The sequence below is a fragment of the Petaurus breviceps genome, unplaced genomic scaffold, assembly GCF_028583685.1.
Source record: "Petaurus breviceps papuanus isolate PSGF00001 unplaced genomic scaffold, PetGlider_PUasm1.0 189, whole genome shotgun sequence".
Classification (NCBI taxonomy): Eukaryota; Metazoa; Chordata; class Mammalia; order Diprotodontia; family Petauridae; genus Petaurus; species Petaurus breviceps.
Window position 1 is genome coordinate 35,848,599 of NW_027185809.1, and position 21,788 is coordinate 35,870,386.

Genomic DNA, 21,788 nt, shown 5'->3' on the forward strand with positions numbered 1-21,788 from the left:
TTGTTTGATAAACAGGTTCTAGACTCCTTGGTCTGTTATTCAATACCCCACTGGGGAGGGAGAGGGGAAGAGAGAAGAAGCAGGTGGAGTGGAACTAATAATCAACCAATAAACATTTATTAAGATCCTACTCCATGCTAGGCACTGCTAAGTGCCAGGGACACAAAAAGAGGGAAAAGATAGTCCCTGTCCTCAAGGAGCTAACAATTTAATGGGGGAGGGGGGCAGTAACAAGCAAATTGTATACAAAGCATGCTATATGCAGGATAAATAGGAAATCATTAAAGAGTAAAAGCACTAGAATTAAGAGAGCTTCGGAAAGGATTCCAGTAAAAGATGGGATTTTAATTAGGACTTAAGGGAAGCCAAGGTGGGTCAGTAGTTGGAATGGAGGAGGGAAGCTTTCCAGGCATGGGCAATAGCAAGAGAAAATACCTAAAACTGAGATTCATGGAACAGCCAGAAGGTCAATATCACTGGATCAAACACTAGGTGGTGGGAAGTCATGTATAAGAAGATTGGAAAGGTAGGAGGAATAGATTATGAAGGGCTTTGCATGTCAAACAGAATATTTTGTATTTGATCCTGGAGGCAATAGGGAGCCACTGGAGTTTATTGAGTAGGAGAGTGACATGATTGCACCTGTGCTTTAGGAAAATCACTTTGGTAGCTGAATGGAGGATGGATTGGAGTGGGAAGAGGCTTGAGGCAGGCAGACCCACAGCAGTCTATTGCAATAGTTCAGGCATGAGGTGATGAGGGTCTGTAGTAGAGTAGAAGAAGTATCAGAAGAGAGAAGGGGGCATATCCAAGAGATATTGCAAAGGTTAAATAATAAATAGGCCTTGGCAACAAATTGCATATGGTGGGGATGGGGGGGGGAGGTGAGAGATATTAAGAAGTTCAGGATAACTCTTAGGTTTTGAGTCTGAGGGACTGGGAGGATAGTGTGTCCATCTACAGTAATAGGGAAAGGGAGAAAGGTTTTAGGGGGAAAGATAACAAGTTTGGTTTGGGGCATGTTGAGTTTAAGATGACCATTGAATGCCCACTTTGAGATGTCTCGCAGGCAGTTGGAAATGTGTGCTTGGAGGTCATCAGAGAGGTTTGGGCAGTATAGGTAGACATGAGAAACACAGCATAGAGATGGTAATTAAATCCATAAAAGCTGATGAATCACCACATGAAGTCGTTGTTCACCCTTCATTTTTTTAAGGAAAACCAGTGACATGATAGGGTGAGGTCTTGATTTGCACATGAGTTGGATTTAAGTGAGACGGAGCGGCACAAAGTCATCAACCTCACTCTCTCTTCCAGAGTCATCAAAATCCAATGACAAGACAAAAGTCAAGATGACTGGAGATGGCACAGGATGCAGTAGATGACCTTGGTGTCTTCAATGTCTTACCAAGGTCAAAGCACTCCACAGCACCTGCTTCAGTCACCTTCATGGCCATTGGAACAAATTGTTTTCAAGCACTCATTCTGCCATGGGAAGTCTTAATGTGCTTGGGGTAGATATCCTCCTCACCAATGGTTTTGAGGCCCATGAGTTATCCTCAACCTGGTTTAGTCTGTCTGCCAAGATGGTTTTACCAGGGTGTGGCCACAGTATGTACTACAGGTTTCCTGGAGGTGGACACCAAAGGTAGATGAGCAGCCCTGAAAAGGATTTAGCAAGCCCTCACACAAGAGATGCTAGACCTCCTAAAGACCCCATACACACCAAGTGAAGTAGTGTAGAGGAAGAAGAGAAGAGAACTCAGGACAGAGCCCGAGTGACACCTATAGTAATAAACCATGATTTGGATGAGGATCCAGCAAAGGAGACAGAGAAGGAGTAACCTTGGAGAGAGTAGAGCCCTGGAAACCTTTAGAGCAGAGAAGAGCAAGAAGAAGAAGAGAGTGATCAACAGCATCCCAGGCTACCGAGAAGTCAAGGAGAATGAGGGCTGAGAAAAGACCATTGAATTGGACACTGGATCAGATCTGTGATTTCACTAGTAAAGAGAGCTTAGCACTTGTTCTACAACTTAGACTCTGAGACAGTGGCCTGGGCCTCCGAAAGATCAATTTTCCCAGTGCCGCACAGCAAGTTTGTTTCAGAGGATCCAATGCAGGTTCTTCCTGATGCTAAGGAGGTTTTTCTATCCACTGTGCCATATTGCCTCTCCAAGAATCCCAAAGTTTAAGAAGGGTATTGACAAGCTCTCTTATTCACTGCCCAATACTGCTGTTCATCATCAAATCAACCTCCAAAAAAGCAGTGTATGTGAAAAGGGCCTAAGGTCCAGTGAACTGCAAACTCAACGAAAGTCAGCAATTTGATGTGGCAGTCAAAAGTGCTAATGTAATCTTAGGTTGCATTAAAATAACTCTAGTGTCTATAATAAGAGAGGCAATAGTCCCACTGTACACTGCCCTGCTCAGACTATACCTGGAGTGTGCCCAGTTCTAGGTCACACACATTTTAGAAGGGATAATTGGATTTCATTCACAGGAGTGCAACCAGGATGATGGTGAAAGGGACTCAAAATCATGCCCTATGGGGAGCATTTGAAGGAAATGGAAGCATTTATCCTGCAAATAGAGGACCTAAGTGGGGGTATACTCAGAAGTGTGCTGATAAATGTTTAACAACGGGCTCTCTAGGGGGGAAAATGTTCCTAAAGTTAAGAACATCTAGAAGGGTCTCAAAAAACAGTCAAAGAAGACCTGTATGGATCGATGTAATGAGAAATAAGGAGAACTAGGAAAGTAACTGAGGCAGTGACAATAATGTAAAGGAAAACAACACCAAAAGACATAAGGACTTCAAAATAGCAATCTGAGAGCCACCAGTGAAGGATCCATCATCTCTAGACTCTCAGGAAAAATGATGGAATGTGCAGAATTAACTTATTTCTGGATATGACCAATGTGTTGCTTTATTTTATTTAACTTTAAATGGTTACAGGAAAAGGTCCTACTTGGGGTTTGGGGATGGGAGAAGAGATTTATTGGGAAGTGAAAGCAATGCTCTAAAAAAGAGAAAGAGAGAATTAAACTTTTTAATACTTTTTTTTGGAGGGGGAAGGCAGGGTAATTGGGGTTAAGTGACTTGCGCAAGGTCACAGGGCCAGTAAGTGTTAAGTGTCTGTGACTGGATTTGAACTCAGGTCCTTCTGACTCCTGGGCCTGTGCTCTATTCACTGCACAATGTAGCTGCCCCTAATTAAGCTGTTTTTAAAAGGAAAAAAGTAACTGAAAACCTAAGGAGGAAGAGAATGCTATGAAAACTCAAGTCAGTTAATTGAAAACAGATGCTCAAATCACACCTTCATATGGATACTTAATATGATTAAATGGAGTTTGATTTCCACAGACTAGACTTTATAGAAACCTAGTCTTGGGAAAGGGATGAAGTAGACTCTGTTGCTCATAAGAAATGCTACAAGCCAAACTTTAGAGAGTCTACAGGAGGGAAGGGAAGTTAAACATTACTCCCTTTATGGTAACAAAAATTTCATTTTAACTGTGGGAACTTACAGCCTGGATGCTCTATTTCTTTAGCCTGTTGTTTTTTTATCCAGTACTTCTTGAGACTGACAACTTAATCAGATTAAAAAAAATTAATTTCTATGTATGCTTTAATAATGTTGGCTCTTATGGTTGGGTTTCAGTCACATTCAAGAGTAGTAGAGGGTGTCCTTCCCTCTAGGAAAGATGGTCCTCCCAGACTTCACAGCCACAGGCACAGATGGACAGAAAGTAGTTCCTATTCTGTGTTAGAAAAAAAAATGGCTTCTTTGTGGACTGTGGAGTTCTAAGTTAACAGCAGGTCACTTCCTTTGTGATGTCACTGGCTTTGGTAGTCACTTGCCAGAGGTCAGTGGAAAATCTTTATGGGCTATTAAGGATAAGTCAGCAAGGGTGACTTGGCTATATAAATGGAGGGGGCTTGTGACCTCCCACGAAACAATCAATTTCCCTTCCCTCCACCCCTGCCTCCATCTTCAATATCGGAGACACCAGGAAGAGAAAGCGTCCCATAGGCTAATAAGGGCTGATTTGGGCAAACCATGGTGAGTGGGGCAAGGTAGAGTGCCAGAGGAAGGGACAAGTGCACAATGATGGGGAAATTGTCCCTTGAGGGCCATTTTTTAACTTCTTGGGAGAAGAAGACCTTGGATTTGCTATCTCTTGAAGTTCTTCGAAGTCATTCTGGGTATGAACCCACTGGGTCATTGCCCCTAGGCCCTAGTCAAGTGGGGTTGGTCTCTATCCAGCTTGAGAAGGTGATGCCTCAGAACCACAGGCACACCTAGTGAATCCCAGCATCTTCATGGGATTGTCCTATAACAGGAACCTAAGTTCAAGGGATCTGCCCCTCCAGCAACTCACATTATAGAGTCAAGTAAGAAATGTAGACATTTAGGGGGTAATTGTTTTCGTTTTAAAATGACTATGATTATACTTTCCATTTGAGAAACCATTAGATTGTGAGTGCAGGGACTGTCTTTTTTGCTTATTTTTGTATTCCTAGTGCCTGGCAAATAGTAGGTGCTTAATAAATGTTTATTGATTAGCAGAAACCAAATAGAATTTTCTTCTTGGGAAAACCTGATAAGGAAATGTCTCTTTCTGGAGTATCGCCCTATAAATGGATGTATATAATGTTTAAACATCCAAGCTTCTCTTGGAAACAGGGGCCTTGTCTGCATTTTTCTCTTAAGGAACTTGAGTAATTTCTTAGTTCTACCACAAAAAAATACTCTAAACACTAGCACAAGTTAAAATTCTGTGCCCCAAAGCAAAAACTTTGCAGAGATGATCCCACTGTAACCTACCATGCTTGAAAAATTCCAAACCATGCACCTCTGGGGATATCCTTCCTTTTATGGATCCCAAAGCCCTGCAGGGGTATATATATATCACTGAATGGCCACATTTTCCAGTTTAAACATTACCTCCTTTAGAGTGACAAAAAATTTATTTTAGCTATTTTGGATGAAAATCTTATTTCTACAGTTTTTTTTTTTATTATTCAGACCTATGATTTCATGGGTATAGGGACCTCCTTTTACCAATATAAATCTGTAATTGTTCTGTATCTTATTACCTTGGAAAGTTGCCAGAGAATTGAGAGGCTAAGTGATTTGCCCAGGATAAGACTGTCAATTAGTTATTAGTCCATAAGCATTTATCAGATGATTACTATATACCAAGCACTGCGCTAAGCACTGGGAAAAGAGAAGCAAAAGACAGTTTCTGCCTTCAAGAAGATCACAATTCAGTCAAGCCAGTATATGTGAGAAGTTAGATCTGAACCCAGGTCAGACCAAATAAAACACTGAATTTGGAATTAGAAGTCCTGAATTCAAATCTCAGCATTGTTGCTTACTACCTAGGGCAATTAGGTGGTGGAATGGTTAGAGTGCTGATTGTGGAGTCAGGAAAACTCATCTTCCTGAGTTCAAATCTGTCTTCAGATTCCTACTAGGGGTGTGACCCTGGGTAAGTCACTTAACCCTGTTTGCCTCATTTTCCTCATCAGTAAAATGAGCTAGAGAAGGAAATGACAAACCACTTCAATACTTCTGCCAAGAAAACCCCAAACGGGGTCATGAAGAGTCAGACAAAACTGAAAGGACTGAATAGCAACAACAATTTATGAACTTACTCCCTATGTGACCTTAGGCCAGTTATTTTTTGTCAATTTAGGTTCCAGTTTCTTTTTTCTGCTAAATAAAGGAACTGGAGTAGACAATCTCTAAGGTCTCTTCCAACTTTAAATTTAATAAGATTTTAAGATTATCTCTTTGCTGCTACTGTAAATAGTTTTAGACTACTGTGATTTAAAAAAAACGTTCTTTTATCTATTTTACATATTTTTCTAACTTCCTACTTCTCTAGAAACTTCTTCATGCTATGAGTATAGATACACCTGGATCAAGCCCTTCCTTCTACATCATCTCCTTTCTAATTCTCTGGTTTTGTGAGCTTAAAAAACAAATAAGAAACTGGACTCTAAACCACAAAGAGCTGAGTTCAAGTCCTGGCTCTGACACACCCTGCTTGTGTGACTCTGGGCAAGCCATATAATCTCTCAATGCTCTTGACAATTCTCTGGGATAAGGGTGTTCATCTGCATTGGTAGAGAGTTTCCTCACTTTGGAGTTCCCTGTGCCAATGAAATCATAGGCCTATTTCCTGTCCCTATGAGTAAAATAAGTTTATATTTTATTTATCACATCTGACCCCTTTTCTTTATTCACAAAGCCATCACTTCATTTCAGGCCCTAATTACCTCCCACCTCAACTATTACAATGGCTTCTTACTGGTCTCCTTGCCTCAAACCTTTCCCCATTCCCGTCCATCCTCCTTGAAGTTGCCAAAGTGATTTTCCTGAAGTACCACTCAGTTCTTTCACTCTCTCATTAAACTCAATTAGTTCCCTATTGCCTCTAGGATAAAACAGAAACATTTGACTTTTAAAGTCCGATACCACTGGGCCTCCAACTGTCTTTCCAGGCATATTACACATTCCTTCCCTTCCTATACTATGTGGGAATCCAGCCATGCCCTTTCCCCAAATATATACTGGTTTCTAAGTGTGGATGTCCTATTAGGACACAAGGAAGGTGTAAAAGATCTGTCTCTGTGCCTTAGGTCTAGTCAATCTGAATCACTTTTCCCATTTTTCTCTTTGGATCTGATCCAAAAGACTTTTGATTTTGGTCCTAGGGTTTTTAACAGTTTTCACTTTCTAAACCTTCCCTGATGATTTGAGCCTCAAGTCACCTGGAGCAATCTGGATTTTGAGCCTGATTGACTCCCCAGACTCAGAGATTTGTCCCCACTAGATGCCCTAGTTTGACATCTGTTCTGTATTTCCTCTCTTACTTCTGTAGACCCTATACTTCCACCATATAATTCCACTTCCAAAGTTTATTTGCTCAGAAAAAGAAAATACACAAGTTCAAAAGTAATATGCTAGTCATTGAAAGCTCATGTAGAAGAAAATTAGCACATTATTGTCATATAAAAGAAACTTGTCCCAGGCTGTATGGTGGCTGAGCTTTTTTCTTTCTCCTCTCTCCACGTCCCCACCCCCCAAAGGCAATGAGAGTTAAGTGACTTGCCCAGGGTCATACAGCTCATAAGTGTCAAGTATCTGAGATTTAAACTTAGGTCCTCCTAACTCTAGGGTTGGTGCTCTATTTGCTGTGCCTTCTAGTTGCCCAGGGGATGAGCTTTCTCTCCTGAATTATTGCAAAATTTTTCAAGGTTTATCCTTGCCCATGACACTCTCCAAACCAGGAATTCCAGGTCAACCCATCCTGCCCCATCCTGCTTTCACCTAGCTATAATCACTACCCCTCCCCACAAGAGAACTATTTCCTGTCCTTTTTCTGACCATATTTTTCTCCCTCCTTTCTCCCAGCACCCCAACCTTCTTGATTCTCTTACCTTGATATTTTGGGTCAGACTTATTAGTCCATTCTACAATCTAAAGATTTTTTTTGGCAAATCAGTAAAACTTTTGATTAGACAGGGTTTTGGATGTTCAGATTGTATTCATACTTGATCACTAACTTTCTATTCCTTAACTAGTAAACAAAAAAGAAATAAAAATAAATATTGTAATATCAAAAACAGGCAATGCCAACTATCTGGAGTTGTACAGAGACATACCAGATAGCTTCCCAGAAGTTCCTAGATCATTTAATACATTTTTTAAAAAGCATTGCTATATTTTCTTTTTAGATCACCTTAATTTCAGGGGGGGGGAATCTTCCCCTTCTCAGAAAGACATTCTTTATAACAAAGAAGAAGAAAACAGAAAAAGAACAATTCAGCAAAGCTAACCAGCATGTCAACAAAGTCAGATATGATATTCGGTGTTCTACATCCATGCTTTCTTCTGTGAAAAAGAGATAGAGGTACATCTACAGATGTCTTATTTGGAGCCAGACTTGATAACTTGAATTTCATAACATTTAATTTCAATGTTGTTGTTTCTATTTATAGTGTAGTCATGCGTATTGTTTTCCTAGTTCTGCTTATTTTACTCTGTATCAGTGAAAATAAGTCTTCTCATGCTTCTCTAAATTCTTCATATTCATTGTCTCTTAAAGCATGGAAATATTCCATTATACACATTCTCAATTTGTTTAGCCATTCCCTAATTGATGGGTTTGTTGTTGTTGTTTAATTGTTTTCAGTTGTGTCCAACTCTGTGTGACCCTATTTAGGTTTTTTTTGTTTGTTTTTTGCTTTTTGGAGGGCAGTTGGGGTTAAGTAACTTGCCCAAAGTTATAGGGCTAGTTTTTTTTGTGTGGGTGTTAAGTGTCTGAGGCTGGAACCGAACTCGGGTCCTCCTGATTCCGGGGCTGGCACTTTTACTCACTGCACCACCTAGCTTCCCCTAGGGTTTTCTTGGTAGAGATAATGGGGTGGTCTACCATTTCCTTCTCTAGATCATTGTATGGATGAGGAAATTGAGGCAAACAGTGTTAAGTGACTTGCCTAGTGTCACACAGTGGTATCTGAGGCCAGATTTGAATTCAGGAAGATGAATCTCCCTGATTACAGGCCTGGTACTCTATCCACTTCACCACCTACCTACTCAGTTCAGATGAATATCTGCTTTATTTCCCAGTTCTTTGCTATAACCAAAAAAAAAGTGTTGCTGTAAATCTTTTGGCCTATATAGGTCCTTTCTTTTTATCTTTGACTTCCTTGGAATATATGCCTAGAAGTGGGTTTTATGGGTCAAATGAATGGACATTTTAATCACTTTCCAAATTGCTTTCCAGAATGTTTGGATCACAGTTCCACAGTGACCATGTTTTTACAACCACGCCAACATTTACTATTCCCGTCTCTGATTACTTTTACCAATTGCCTAATACATTATTTTAATAGATTTTATTAATATGTTTATTAATATTAATATCTCCTGGATTTCCTACTGTATCTCTCTCCTTCCCCTTCCCAGTGTGAGTAGATTTAGTGATTCCCACTTTACTGAGGGACAAATGAAGGCATTTCAATTCTCTGTCCATTTAGGAGGTGGTAAATATAGCCACCAAAGCAATGTGGTGTGAGGGGTAGTGGAAAACCATGGCGCAAGTTGTACTGTGGCCCATACATATTCCAGAATGATTCAGTTTGTAATACAAACCTGTGTTTGTTAACTAGGTTTGGGGGATATGTAGATAGAGGCAGAGCTAGGCCACCGACAGTCATCTTGACTTTTGTCACTGGACTCTGAGGACTCAGGAGAACAGAGGGAGGTCAATGACTTTGTGATCCACTGAAATCCAGTTCATGAGCAAGTCAAGACATCCCCTTGGTGATATCATTGCTCCTCTTCTAGTACAAAGGATGAACAAAGTGATGTCTATTGAGAGGACTGGTAGTCAGGACAAAAAGAACTAGGTTCCAGACCTAGTTCTGTTTCTAACTCAAGTCTATGGCTTTGGATTTGTCATTTCATGTCTCTGTAGTTGTGTCCTCATCAGTAAACTGAAGAGGTTGACATATGTGCTAAAATATTCCTAGTAGCTTTTTTCATGGTAGCAAAACATTGGAAACAAAGTAGATATCTATCAATTAGGAAATGACTGAATAAACCATCATTTATACATGTAATGAAATATTATTCTTGTACCACAAGAAACAATGAATATGAGGAATTTAGAGAAACATAGGAAGACTTGGAGGAAATGATGCAGAGAGAAGAAAATGGAAACAGAGCAATATGCCCAATGACTACAATAATGTAAATAAAAATAGTATTAAAGGCAATCAAATTCAGATTAAATGTAAATAATAATGGTTCAGTAGAATATATGCCAAAATATACCTTCATTTTCTTGTTAGAGAGGTAGGAACAGGGGTCAAATGTATACCCACATGCATTTTAGTCACTGTGTTGACTGATTTTGCTTCATTTTTTTTCCTTTGCAAGAGGAGTCTAATTTCTTAGTGGAAATGATTATGTTGTAAAAAACATAAAAAATACCCATACATATTTTTTTTTAATGACGGTGTTGAATTACATATTCTCTAAAGTTTCTTCCAGGTCTAATATCCTATATTTCTATTTTAGTTTTTTATTATATTTAGTCTATTTTGTTTTATTTCTCCAGTTCTCTATAACAATGAGCTAGAAGGAAATGGCAAACCACTCCAGTATCTTTGCCAAGAAAACCCGAAAATGGGGTTTTCTCATGGAGAGTCGGACACAACTGAAGTGACTGAACGACAGATATTTCTCATTTACATTTTAATCTGGCTCTTCAGTGCTTGGGAGAGTTGTGGGAATGGGAGGTTAGCAGGTCGGGTGTTGAATACCTCTGCTCTAGGCAACTTTCTAAGACTATGTTTCTGAAAATGTGCTGCCTTGTACTATTTGAGGGAGTTACTCAAAAGGGAGCTCCACATGCCAACAAAATCACAGATCCAGTCCATATCCCTATTCATACAACACTTTATATTTACAACAACAATAGCTAACATTTATATAGCACTTACTATATTTTTAAAATATTTTGTTTATTTCCAATTACAGGTAAAATTTTTAAACATTCTTTAAAAAAATATTCAAGTTCCAAATTCTCTCCCTCTTCTCTCCCCCCCCCCCCATCTTTGGGAAGGCAAGCAATTTGATAAAGGTTATATGTGCACAGTCATACAAAAGACATTTCCATATTAGTCATGTTAAAGAAAACATAGGGGTGGCTAGGTGGCACAGTGAATAGAGCACTGGCCCTGGAGTCAGGAGGACCTGAGTTCAAATTCGGCCTCAGACACTTTACACTTACTGGCCATGTGACCTTGGGCAAGTCACTTAACCCCAATTGCCCTGCCTTCCCCCCTCCAAAAAGCAAAAAAAGAAAAGAAAACATAGATTCCCCCTCCCAAAATGCTAAGAATAATAAAGTAAAAAGTAAAGTATACTTTGATCTGCATTCAGATGCCATCTGTTCTTTCTCTGGAGATGGATAGCATTTTTTCACCATAAGTCCTTCTTAATTGTCTCAGACCATTTATTGCTGAGAATAGATAAGTCATTCACAGTTGATTATCATACAATATTGCTATTACAATGTTCTCCTGGTTCTGCTCATTTCACTTTGCATCAGTTCATGTAGGTCTTTCCAGGTTTTTCTGAAACCATCTGTCTCATCATTTCTTATCATGCAATGTTATTCTGTCACAATCATATACCACAACTTGTTCAGTCATTTCCCAATTAATGGACATCCCCTCAATTTCCAATTCTTTTCCATCACAAAAAGAGCTGTTATAAATATTATGGTACATATACATCCTTTTCCTTTTATAAAAAAATTCTTCAGGGGTGGCTAGGTGGCACAGTGAGTAGAGCACCAGCCCTGGAGTCAGGAGGACCTGGGTTCAAATTTGGCCTCAGACACTTTACACTTACTGGCCATGTGACCTTGGGCAAGTCACTTAACCCCAATTGCCCTCCAAAAAGCAAAAAAAAATTCTTCAGAACACAGACCTAGTAGTGGTATAACTGAGTTAAAGGATATGCAAAGTTTTGTAGCCCTTTGGGCATAGTTCCAAATTGCCCTCCAGAATAGTTGGATCAGTTCACAACTCCACAGATAGTGCATTAGTATCCCAATTTTGCAACATCCCCTTCAATATTTCTAGTTTTCCTTTTCTGTCATATTAGCCAATCTAATAGGTATGAGGTGGTACCTCAGAGTTTTTTATTTGAATTTCTCTAATCAATTGTTATTTAGAGCATTTTTTTCATATGACTATAGATAGCTTTGATTTCTTCATCTGAAAACTGCCTGTTCATATCCTTTGATCATTTATCAATTGGGGAGTGACTTGTATTCTTGTAAATTTGACTCAGTTCTCTATATATTTGAGAAATGAAGCCATTATCAGAGAAATTTCCTGTACATTTTTTCCCACTTTCCTGATTTCCTTCTCATCTTGATTGCATTAGTTTTCTTTGTGCAAAAGAATTTTGATTTAATGTAATTAAAATTGTCCATTTTACATCTTGTAATGCTATCTATATCTGGCTTGGTCATAAATTCTCATATCTATAGATCTGACAGATAAACTATTTCATGCTCCCCCAACTTGCTTATGATATTGCCTTTTATGTCTAAATCATGTACCTATTTGACCTTATCTTGGTATATGGCATGAGATGTTGGTCTATACCTAATTTCTGCATAACTTTTTTTTCCAGTATTTTTTTTAAACACTAAGTCCTTGTCCCCAAAGCTTAGATTTTTGCATTTATCAAACACTGGATTACTATGGTCATTGCCTACTATATATTCTGTACCTAATCTATTTCATTGATCCACCATTCTATTTCTTAGCCAATACCAGATTGTTTTGATGATTACCACTTTGTAATACTGTTTGAGATCTGGTATGGCTAAACCACCTTCCTTCTTCACATTTTTTCATTGGTTCCCTTGATATTCTGGTCCTTTTGATCTTTCAGATGAATTTTGTTACTACTTTTTCTATCTCTATAAGACAACTTTCTGGTAGTTTGTTTGGCATGGCACTGAATAAGTAAATTAATTTAGGTAGAATTATAATTTTATTATATTGGCTTTGCCGACCCATAAGCAATTAATGTTTTTCCAATTTTTTTAGATCTGATTTTATTGGTAGCATTTAGTATATTCTGTGCTAAGCACTTTACAGCTATCTCATTTTTTTCCCAAAACAACCCTGGAAGGTAGATGCTATTATTAACCCTACTTTACAGATGAGGAAACTGGGACAAAGAGCAGTTAAGTGACTTGCCTAGGATCACACAGCAAGTTAGTTGCTAGTATCTGAGTCCAAATATGAACTCAGATACCATGCCCTCTAGCTGCCCAAAGCTACAAAAAGACTTCACACACACACACACACACACACACACACATACATACACACACACACTAACTCTAACAATGATAGTAATGACTAAGGTGTAGATAGCACTTACTATGTTGCCAGGCACTGTGCTAAGTGCTTTACAATCATTGATTATTATCTCATTTGATCCTCACAACAATCCTAGGAGGCAGCTGTTATTCTTATCCCCATTTTACAGATGAAGAAACTGAGGCAAAGAGAAGTTAAGTGACTTGCCCGGGGTCAAACAACTAGTAACTGTAAGAGGCTAGATTTGAACTCATATCTTCCTGACTCCGGGTTCAGGGCTCTCTCCACTGTTCAATCTGTAATTCTAACTGTACCCCCCTGAGGTAGGCAAGGGTATGGTACAATGGAAAGAATTCTGGATTTGAAATCAGAAGTTTGGGGTTTGGGGGAGGCGAGGTTGGTGCAGCGAAGACTCTTTCTGAATTCAAATCTGGCCTCAGACACTTACTAGCTGTGTGACCCTGGGCAAGTCACTTAATCCTGTTTGCCTCAGTTTCCTCATCTGTAAAATGAGCTGAAGGAGGACATGGCAAACCACTCCAGTATCTTGGCCAAGAAAACCCTAAATAGGGTCACAAAGAGTTGGGTACAACTGAGAAGACTCAACAAGAACAACAACAAAGATAGTAGAGGATTTTTTTTCCATTACTCTCTGTTTTAGTGACTTAAAAAAAAAAAAACCAAGCCAAATTCCCTTGCATTTTAACTTCACTGTTGTGGACTCTGAAAGGCACGACTCCCTCCAGCATCTAAATTGAGAGCAGTTGTAGTGGGATTAAGCTTTGTCCCATGCAAGAAGGAGGAGTCAATTTCACTAGAGAACTGGGTAGCGTTTACTGCTTCCCGGGTTTGTATGGTTGGTAATTTGCAGATTGTCCCTTTGCTGGGAAAGGCTCTGAGGCTCTGGGGTTGCATGTGCTGCATCGTTGCTGAAGGGAGTTGCGGAGACGCCCATTACCTTCCGGACACTGATGTTTTGCCTTCGTGCACAGTGTGAGGGGAGCATCTCATTCTGACTGGTTTGGATGGATGCAGAATGCGAGAGTAAAAGCCCAGCACAGGAGCGGTGACAACCAGACTGACTCAGTAACAGCTGTAGAAAGGGAAGTACGCTGGCCGGGGGTGCGCTGTACCTTCTTGGCCACGTGGCGCTTGGTGCCTCCTCCCGGGAATCTGAATCTGATAATCCAGCCCGGGTTCCTAGGCAGGTCAGACGCTCTGGCGGAGGGGAGGGGCCAGGACCCGGAACGGAGGGATACCGTTTTAGAAGGGGGAGGAGCTCCACCGAGGCTTGGGCAAGGATGCTGCTCTCCCAGTGATGCAGCGGGGAATTTGTAGACAATCCCTTGGCAGGTGGGGCTCGCTGGCTTCTTTCCTGGGCTGATGGGGAGAAGGACGGGGCAGATCCCTGCTGCCTTCTGACAGGTAGGGGCATCCTTCTCGTTGATGGTGCTCTGGGGCTTAGGAGTGAGCTGGACAGCGGGGAGAGGCGAGTGTCAGGGCTGATAGGGTGAGTGAGGAGGCCAAGGAAGGAAGAAGGGTGGAGGGAGAGGTTGGGTGGGTATGCAGTTGGTATTGATCGAGATTCAAGAAGGGCCCTGAAATCCAGACTCCAAGGAAATGGGAGGAGGAGGGAGGGAGGACGGAAGTGGAGCCTGGAGGGTGGGTGTGGGGGAGAGAGCAGGGTTTGGTCTTTGGGAAGGGAACATATTGTCCTGCTGTGTTCTCCTGGACCTTGGCCTCCTGGGCAGAAATCTGAGGGTGGCACTTTCTATGGCATCATTCGGAGCCTTATGGATGACAACCCTTTAGCCTTGTGCCTGGAGAAGGGGCAGTGGGGACAAGCTGGGAGTGGGGAAGGAGCTGGATTTAGAAGAACTAACTGTTTGCCACTGTGACAAAGATAAGGATGGCCCCTAGGGGTTTGGTCCTCAGTCGTGGTGCTGTCCTGCTGCTAAACCAGGCAGAAGTTCCTGCTAACTTTTTGGGGGGTGGGGTGGCATCCCTGAACTAAGGAATCCCTACAACTCTCTGCCAAGACACTTTGAGGGTTGGGGGTGGGGAAGGATTGTTATTCTCCTCTTCCAGCAAGCTGCCTCCTTAATCTACTGGTTTACGAATAAGGCTGTCATGGCAACGTCACTGTCAGTACTCACTGGCTCACTCCTGGTGGGGGTTTGAAGGCCCTGTAGTCCCCTCGGCCATCTGGAGTGTTGAGCAGAGGAAGGAGTGGGGGAGGCCCTTACCTAACATCTTTCACCCAGAAGCTTTCACATATCATGTCATCCTAACACTAGTCTCAGGGGAATGATTTGCAGTTCGAAGATATTAACCTCCTGTCTTATAGTTGGGGAAACTGAGGCACAGAGGAAGAAGTGACTTATCTAAGATCACAAATCAAAGCTTTGACAGAGCTATATTTTCCAGACAATCCTTTGCCCTTTAGAGGAGGAGAATGCTGCTTTTTCTCCTCTCCCCTCTCCTCCCCCTCAGTTCTGTCCCACTTAACCTGCTGCTGTATAATATTGGGTGGGGCTTATGTGGTTCCCTGCCTCCCTATATCTCTCTTTCATCATCTTTGAAAATAGAGATAAAGTTGTCAACTTTCCAGGCTTGAACAGAGCATTGAATGTTTGTAAATTGTTCTACAAAATGAATCAGAAGTTATGAGTGCCAGTATACCTTATTTATTATGAATACTTATCTAAGATGATGGAACAGGGATGTCTTTTCTCTCAAAGACACGAGAAGGGAGGGGTCCAGGCCAGGATCCTAGTATCACTTTGTCCTCAGTCCGTCTGGTGATCACCTGAGACTGGGATACTTACTGATATAATGGTAGGTGTTTTTCTTCTTTAACCATCCCAACTCAAAAGGAAAACCAAGGAAGTATAGATTTCAGCGTCTGGGGAAAGAGCTAAGACTCGAGGTGAGCTGTTTTGGAGTGCACTAGTCTCTTGAGGGTACAATCCAGTCACCCTGTTTTCTTTCACTGACTCAGAACTTGTCCTCTTCCTCTTCTCCTTTCTAACTGACAATTATGACAAATGATGATTGAATTTGTAAACAGGGCCTATTGAGTCTTTTTGTTGTTAGGCCTTTAGGATGACAAATAAAAGCTTGAGCAGCCTCTCCATACCCTTTAGAAGCAAATCAAAAGGGATGTTATGTTTGATCCTGGAGTTGATAAGGATCCACTGGAGTTAATTGAATATAGGGTGATATGGTCAGGCCTGAACTTTAGGGAGATCAATCTGACAGAAGAGTGAAGAATGGATTGCAGTGGGGAGAGACTTGAAGCAGGAGGTCCATCAGCAAGCTGATGAGGGACCATACCACTGTGGTGGCATCATCAGAGGAGAGACAGGGGCTTATTGGAGAGCTGTTGCAAAGGAGAAATTAATAGGTCTTGGCAACAGATTGAATGTGGGAGGCAAGAGATAGTGAGGGCATGTGGGAGAGCTGCTATGATTGTAACATCCATTGATTCAGATCAACTACTCCCTTGTAATATGGAATATTAGAGAGTTTCCTCGGACAGTGATAGGATAAAGACTTCCCCAGGGTCAAACAGCTAGTATATGTCAGAGCCAGGGCTTAGCCCCACTCTTCCTAATTCCAATTGTGGCATCTACCATTCTATGCTACCTCTCTATCCCCCTACTGACTTATCACAAATTAATACATGCCTCATAGCAGAATTTTCCAACTTTAAAAATATGTATATACTTAGAAATCGAGTAATGCTAGAAAATTCCCCTTGTTATTATCTTTTTGACCCTCCCCCCAAATCCTGTGTCTCTTTCCTCCTCCTCCTCCTCCTCCTTCTTCTTATTCTTTTCCTCCTTCTCCTCTTCCTCCTTCTCTTTCAATCATGTTCCACTCTTCGTGACCCCATTTGGAGTTTTCTTGGCAAAGATATTGGAGTGATTTGTCATTTCCTTCTCCAGATCATTTTATAGATGAGGAAACAGAAGCAAATAGGGTTAAATGACTTGCCTAGGGTCACACAGCGAATAAGTATCTGAGTCCAGATTTGAAGTTAGGAAAATGAGTCTTCCTGATTTCAGGCCCTGGCACCCTATCCATCATGCCACCTAGCTTCCCATCTTTTCCAAAAGGCGGCTACAGACCTTTCCTCAATTTGGCTCTGATATTGATCTATAAATCATAGAATCCCAAAGGTAAGAGGTACGTTAGAGATCCAACACCTTCATTTTCCAGAAGGGGAAATGAGGCTTGGAAAGGCAAAGTCAGGTAGTCAATAAATATTTATTAAGGGCCTACCTATGCACCAGGTAACTGAAAGGCAAGAGACAGTCCCTGCTCTCAAGGAGTTCATAGTCTACTGGGGGAGGTGATGTGCGAAGAATTATTTACAAATGATGTATAGACAGGATAAATGAGGGTGGTCTGGTGCTATGCTTACAGAAGACTGGAATATGCTTCTTGGAGAAGATAGGACTTTAGATGGGCCTTGAAGGAAACCTGGGAAGTTCGGAAGTGCATATGAGGAGGAAGAGTTCCAGGAAAGGGGTGACTTGTCCAAGTTTATATAATAGTTTTTGTGACAGAACCACCACCAGACATCCTGGTCTCCTGGTTTCCAGTCTAGATCTCTTTCCAGTCGCCCACTGATTACCTTGGTAAATCAGTAACAAAACAAGACATAATCATTTCTCTCCTTGGTACTGACATGCTTGTAGCCCTAGATCACTCATTACCAAGAGGCAAACTCATCAAAGCAGAAGTAAATTTCTACCATCTATTGCTGGTTATTAACTTGTTTAAAAGGGAAGTATCTCAGAGGAAAGAAGCCAATGCAATCTATTTCCCTGTGACTCATATCCTTAAAACAAAACTAGATATACTGGTTTTGGCTTCATAGAGAGCAGCCTTCATATCCTGTACAATTGATAGCAGCTTATGATGTGTTACACTGAAATCAGAATAATAAAGGATAATACAGTGGACTCTCTGGCATGATCAGAGAATAGCAGGAATTGGTTGATCAATCTGGGTGATTGATAAAGAATTCCAATTAATAAGGAGTTACTATGGATGCCAATTTTAAGATACTTAGACTACAACGTAATGTTCCAACACTCAAACCAAAGAAGCTTAGTATAGTAGATAGAGTGGCTTTAGAGTCAAGAAGACCTCTCTTCAAATCCTGCTCAAATTACTATAGGCAAAGCACTGCTTTGGAAAAGGAAGTTTCCTCACTGGGCAACAGTGAAATCACAGGTTTAGACAAACCAAACAGTCAGCTATAGTGGATAGGATAATAATAGCTCACATTTATACTCAGGCATGAACTTAGTGTAAAATTCAATTTATTCTTCAAGTCTCAGGTTAAATGCCACCACTTCTGTGCAGCCTTCACAAATCTACCCTCGTTACCCTACCTTGTAGCTAGAAGTGATCCCTCTCTTCTGTAAACTGGCTTTTTCCTGTGTTATTCCTTACCCCCATTAGACTGTTAGCTCATTGAGGGCAAAGAGCCAGCCATCTTTGTACATCCCTAGGATCAGTTTTATGTCTTTTGAGTCATTGTTGGTATACCTGATAGAATGTTAGACTTGGAATCAGGAAAACCTAGATTTCTATCTTCTGATACAGAGAACTCTTAGATGAGTTGATTAAGCATTCTGGGCCTCAGTTTCCTCATCTCTAATATAGAGATAATTATACCTGTAATACCTACCTAGACTGGGTGGTTGTGAGGTCAAATGAGTGAAACACTTTGCAAACTTTAAGCCATTTAAATGTCAGGCATGATTGGTAGTGTTTTTGTTATTGAATTAATATACTTTAGGTTTGGTGGTAACAGAAGAAAACTCAGGCCCTTTGAGAAGCAGTATATTATGGAAAGAGCAACTAATCTAGATCAGTGTCTCATTGGACAGATTAACATATCCTAACTTGAAGGACACAGTTTGAGTGTTAGTTGTATTTAATTGCATGAAAGCATAGTCATTTGGCCTTTTTTAAAACTACTGGTCTCAGGACTCAGCCTAAAAATCCCAAGTAGTACAAAAGAACATGGAATTTTGCCATCAACTGATCGGGGATTGAGTCCTGGCTGTTCGATTTACTACCTCCTATTTTGATAGAATGTAAACTACTTGAGGGCAGGGATTGTACCATTTTTGTCTTTGTATCACCATTACCAAGCACAGGGTCTGGTGTGCAGTAGGCACCTAATAAACGCTTGTTGATTGGTTGATTTAAAGCAAGTCACTTTACCACTTGGACCCAAGTTTCTTCATCTGTAATCTTTGGAGGTTGAATGAGTCCCAGTAGACTTGAGATGGAAGGGATATTAAAAGTCAATTTGTCCATTTTATAGGTAAAGAAATTAAGCCCAGAGAGCTCAAAGAGGAAATAGAAGAGTCACATTTTGAATTTAGTTTTTCTGACTCCAAATCCAGTAATATGTCCCCTATATTCCTAAGCCCTTCTAGTACCAAATTTTATGGTTTACTTACTATTCCAGGAAACAGCAATACTATGGGAAATATATGTCTTCTTGCCTGCATCTGGCAAGACCAATGAGCTAATAATTTTGAGTTTGGAGACAGGCCTAGGATGGGGTAATTCCTAGCTAATATAGTTACCTTAGGTTCATGTATTCCCATCTAGGAGCACAGTACCTGGTACATAGTAGGTACTTGATAAATGTTTGTTGATTGGTTGATTAGAATCACCCCAATGTTCAGTAAGGAAAGGTAAATGGATTTCTTTTCTCCTTAGCTTCTCCCTGCCTTTATAGTCCCTAGGCACTATTCCCTTTTGGGATGTTTTATCCCATGAAAGGCTGTCTTTGACAGTCACTTCATAGGATTTAGGACTGCAAAGAATCTTAGCAATCATCTCTTCCAGGGGTTCTTAAACTTTTCAGTATCATGGACCTCTTTGGCTGACTGGTGAAGCTTATGGTCTCCTCCTCAGGGAAAAAAATATTTTAAAATAATTGAAGGAAATACTAAATTTCATTTAGAGGTTAGTTAAAATAAAAGTGTAATTTTTTTTCATTAAAAATCATGGACCCCCTGAAATCTTTCCATTGAGCCCTTAGGGGTCTGAGAACCTCAGGAGAAGAGATCAACCTAGTACAACTTCATTTTATTAATGAGGAAACTGTGTTTAGAGAGGAGAAAGTTCACAAATCTAAAAACAGGATTTGAATACAGCTCTGTGGCTCCTACTGCCTTATTCTTTCCACTAGAGCAAATTGCCTTAGGCTCTAAGCTGATTTCACAGGGGGAAAGAGGTAGGCACTGTGGATTTTTATCCATTACCATCTCCATCCCCCTTGAGATGGTCTTGTTCTTACTACTTGAGTTCATTTTCACTTCAGTGCCTCAGTTTCTCCTCTGTAGGGCTGCTTGGCGAGGTTGGGGGGATTAATGAGATAATGGATCTAAAGTGCCTGGAGCTCTTTGCAGAGAGAACTTGGTGCTATTGCTTCCAAGAAGCATTATGAGCCACTAAACTGGACTGAAAGGAAATAAATGTTATCATCATATAAGTGCTTTGGGGAAATGCGTGTGTGGCTTTTCAGATATTACAGCATGTTTTGTCCATGTATTGTTCCATCATTGTTCCCATCATCTCCCTTATTAGTTGTTACAAACCACATTCATTGATCAATTCCCTTTAACTCTGTGGGTTGGTTTAGACAGTAAGTAATCCTTTTTCTAGATTGGGAAGCAAAAGTCCATGAAAAAAAATAACTAGCATGTACATAGCGCTTTACACTTATTATCTCATTTGATCTTCACAATAATCCTTTGAGTCAGTGCCATTATCAGATGCTTTCTGCAGGTGAGGAAACTGAGGCTGGAGATGTTACTGATTGCTCTAGGTCACAGAGCTAGTGAGTGACTGAGGCAGGATTTGAACTCAGGTCTCACTGACTCCAAAAAGAGTATTTGTGCGTGATAAACCTAAGTGTGGGGCAGCTAGGTGGTGCAGTAAATAGAGCACTGGGCCTGGAATCAGGAAAATTCATCTTTGTGAGTTCAAATCTGACCTCAGACATTAGCTGTGTCACTCTGGACAAGTCATTTAACCCTGTTTGCTTCAGTTTCCTCATATGTAAAATGAACTGGAGAAGGAAATGGCAAACTACTCTATTATTTCTGCCAAGAAAGCCCCAAATGGAGTCACAAAGAGTCAGATATAACTGAAGATGACTGAACACAGAAACCCAAGTGTAAGAACAGAGCTAAACAATTCCCTTTGCCTGCTCCAGTCTAAAACGAAATAGTGATATACTTATGTTTATAGATAAGAGACATTTATTAAGAGCCAGTTGTATACAGAACACCAAACCAAGAGATGGAAGAGTGTGGAGGTGGGCGTTTAGATTAAGTCTCTGTTCCTGGACCTCGGGAGCTCACGATTTACAAATCACTTTTCAGCTGTGATTTCTTTGATCTTTGCAACAGTCCTGCACAATAGATGGAGGTATTTTTTGTGTGTGCTAATTTTGCAACCAAACTAAGACTTAGTTGGATTTCAGTGACTTTCCAAAAGTTATGCTTAGTTAATAGTAAAGCTTGGAATTGAATTTGGGCCCATGGACAAGTCACTAAACCTCTCTAAGTCCCAGTTTCCTATTTGTAAAGTGAGGCTCACAGATATCTGTAATACCAATGTCCTAAAACTGTTGTGAGGCTCATAAGATTTATTCATGTAAACTTCAAAGTATCATATCAATAGGAAAAGGATGAGATCATTTATGTAGAGAAATTTCAGGTAAAGAAACCTCCTCTAATAATGTAGGTCTATACCTTCTCTGCAATTTGTGTATCTAAAGAGTTACTTAGGTGCTGAGAGGGTCACA

General features: G+C 40.5%; 1 protein-coding gene across 3 annotated transcripts in view; it reads left to right on the top strand.

Moving 5' to 3' along the window:
* Nucleotides 1–13,587: 13,587 nt before the first annotated feature.
* TMEM63C (transmembrane protein 63C) overlaps nt 13,588–21,788 on the top strand; it is a 119,018-nt gene continuing 110,817 nt past the window's right edge. For 2 of the 3 annotated variants that reach the window (XM_069092287.1, XM_069092289.1), the window contains exon 1: nt 14,159–14,359. The gene's annotated coding sequence lies outside the window, so the exon portion shown is untranslated. The other variant, XM_069092288.1, reaches the window with a different exon arrangement.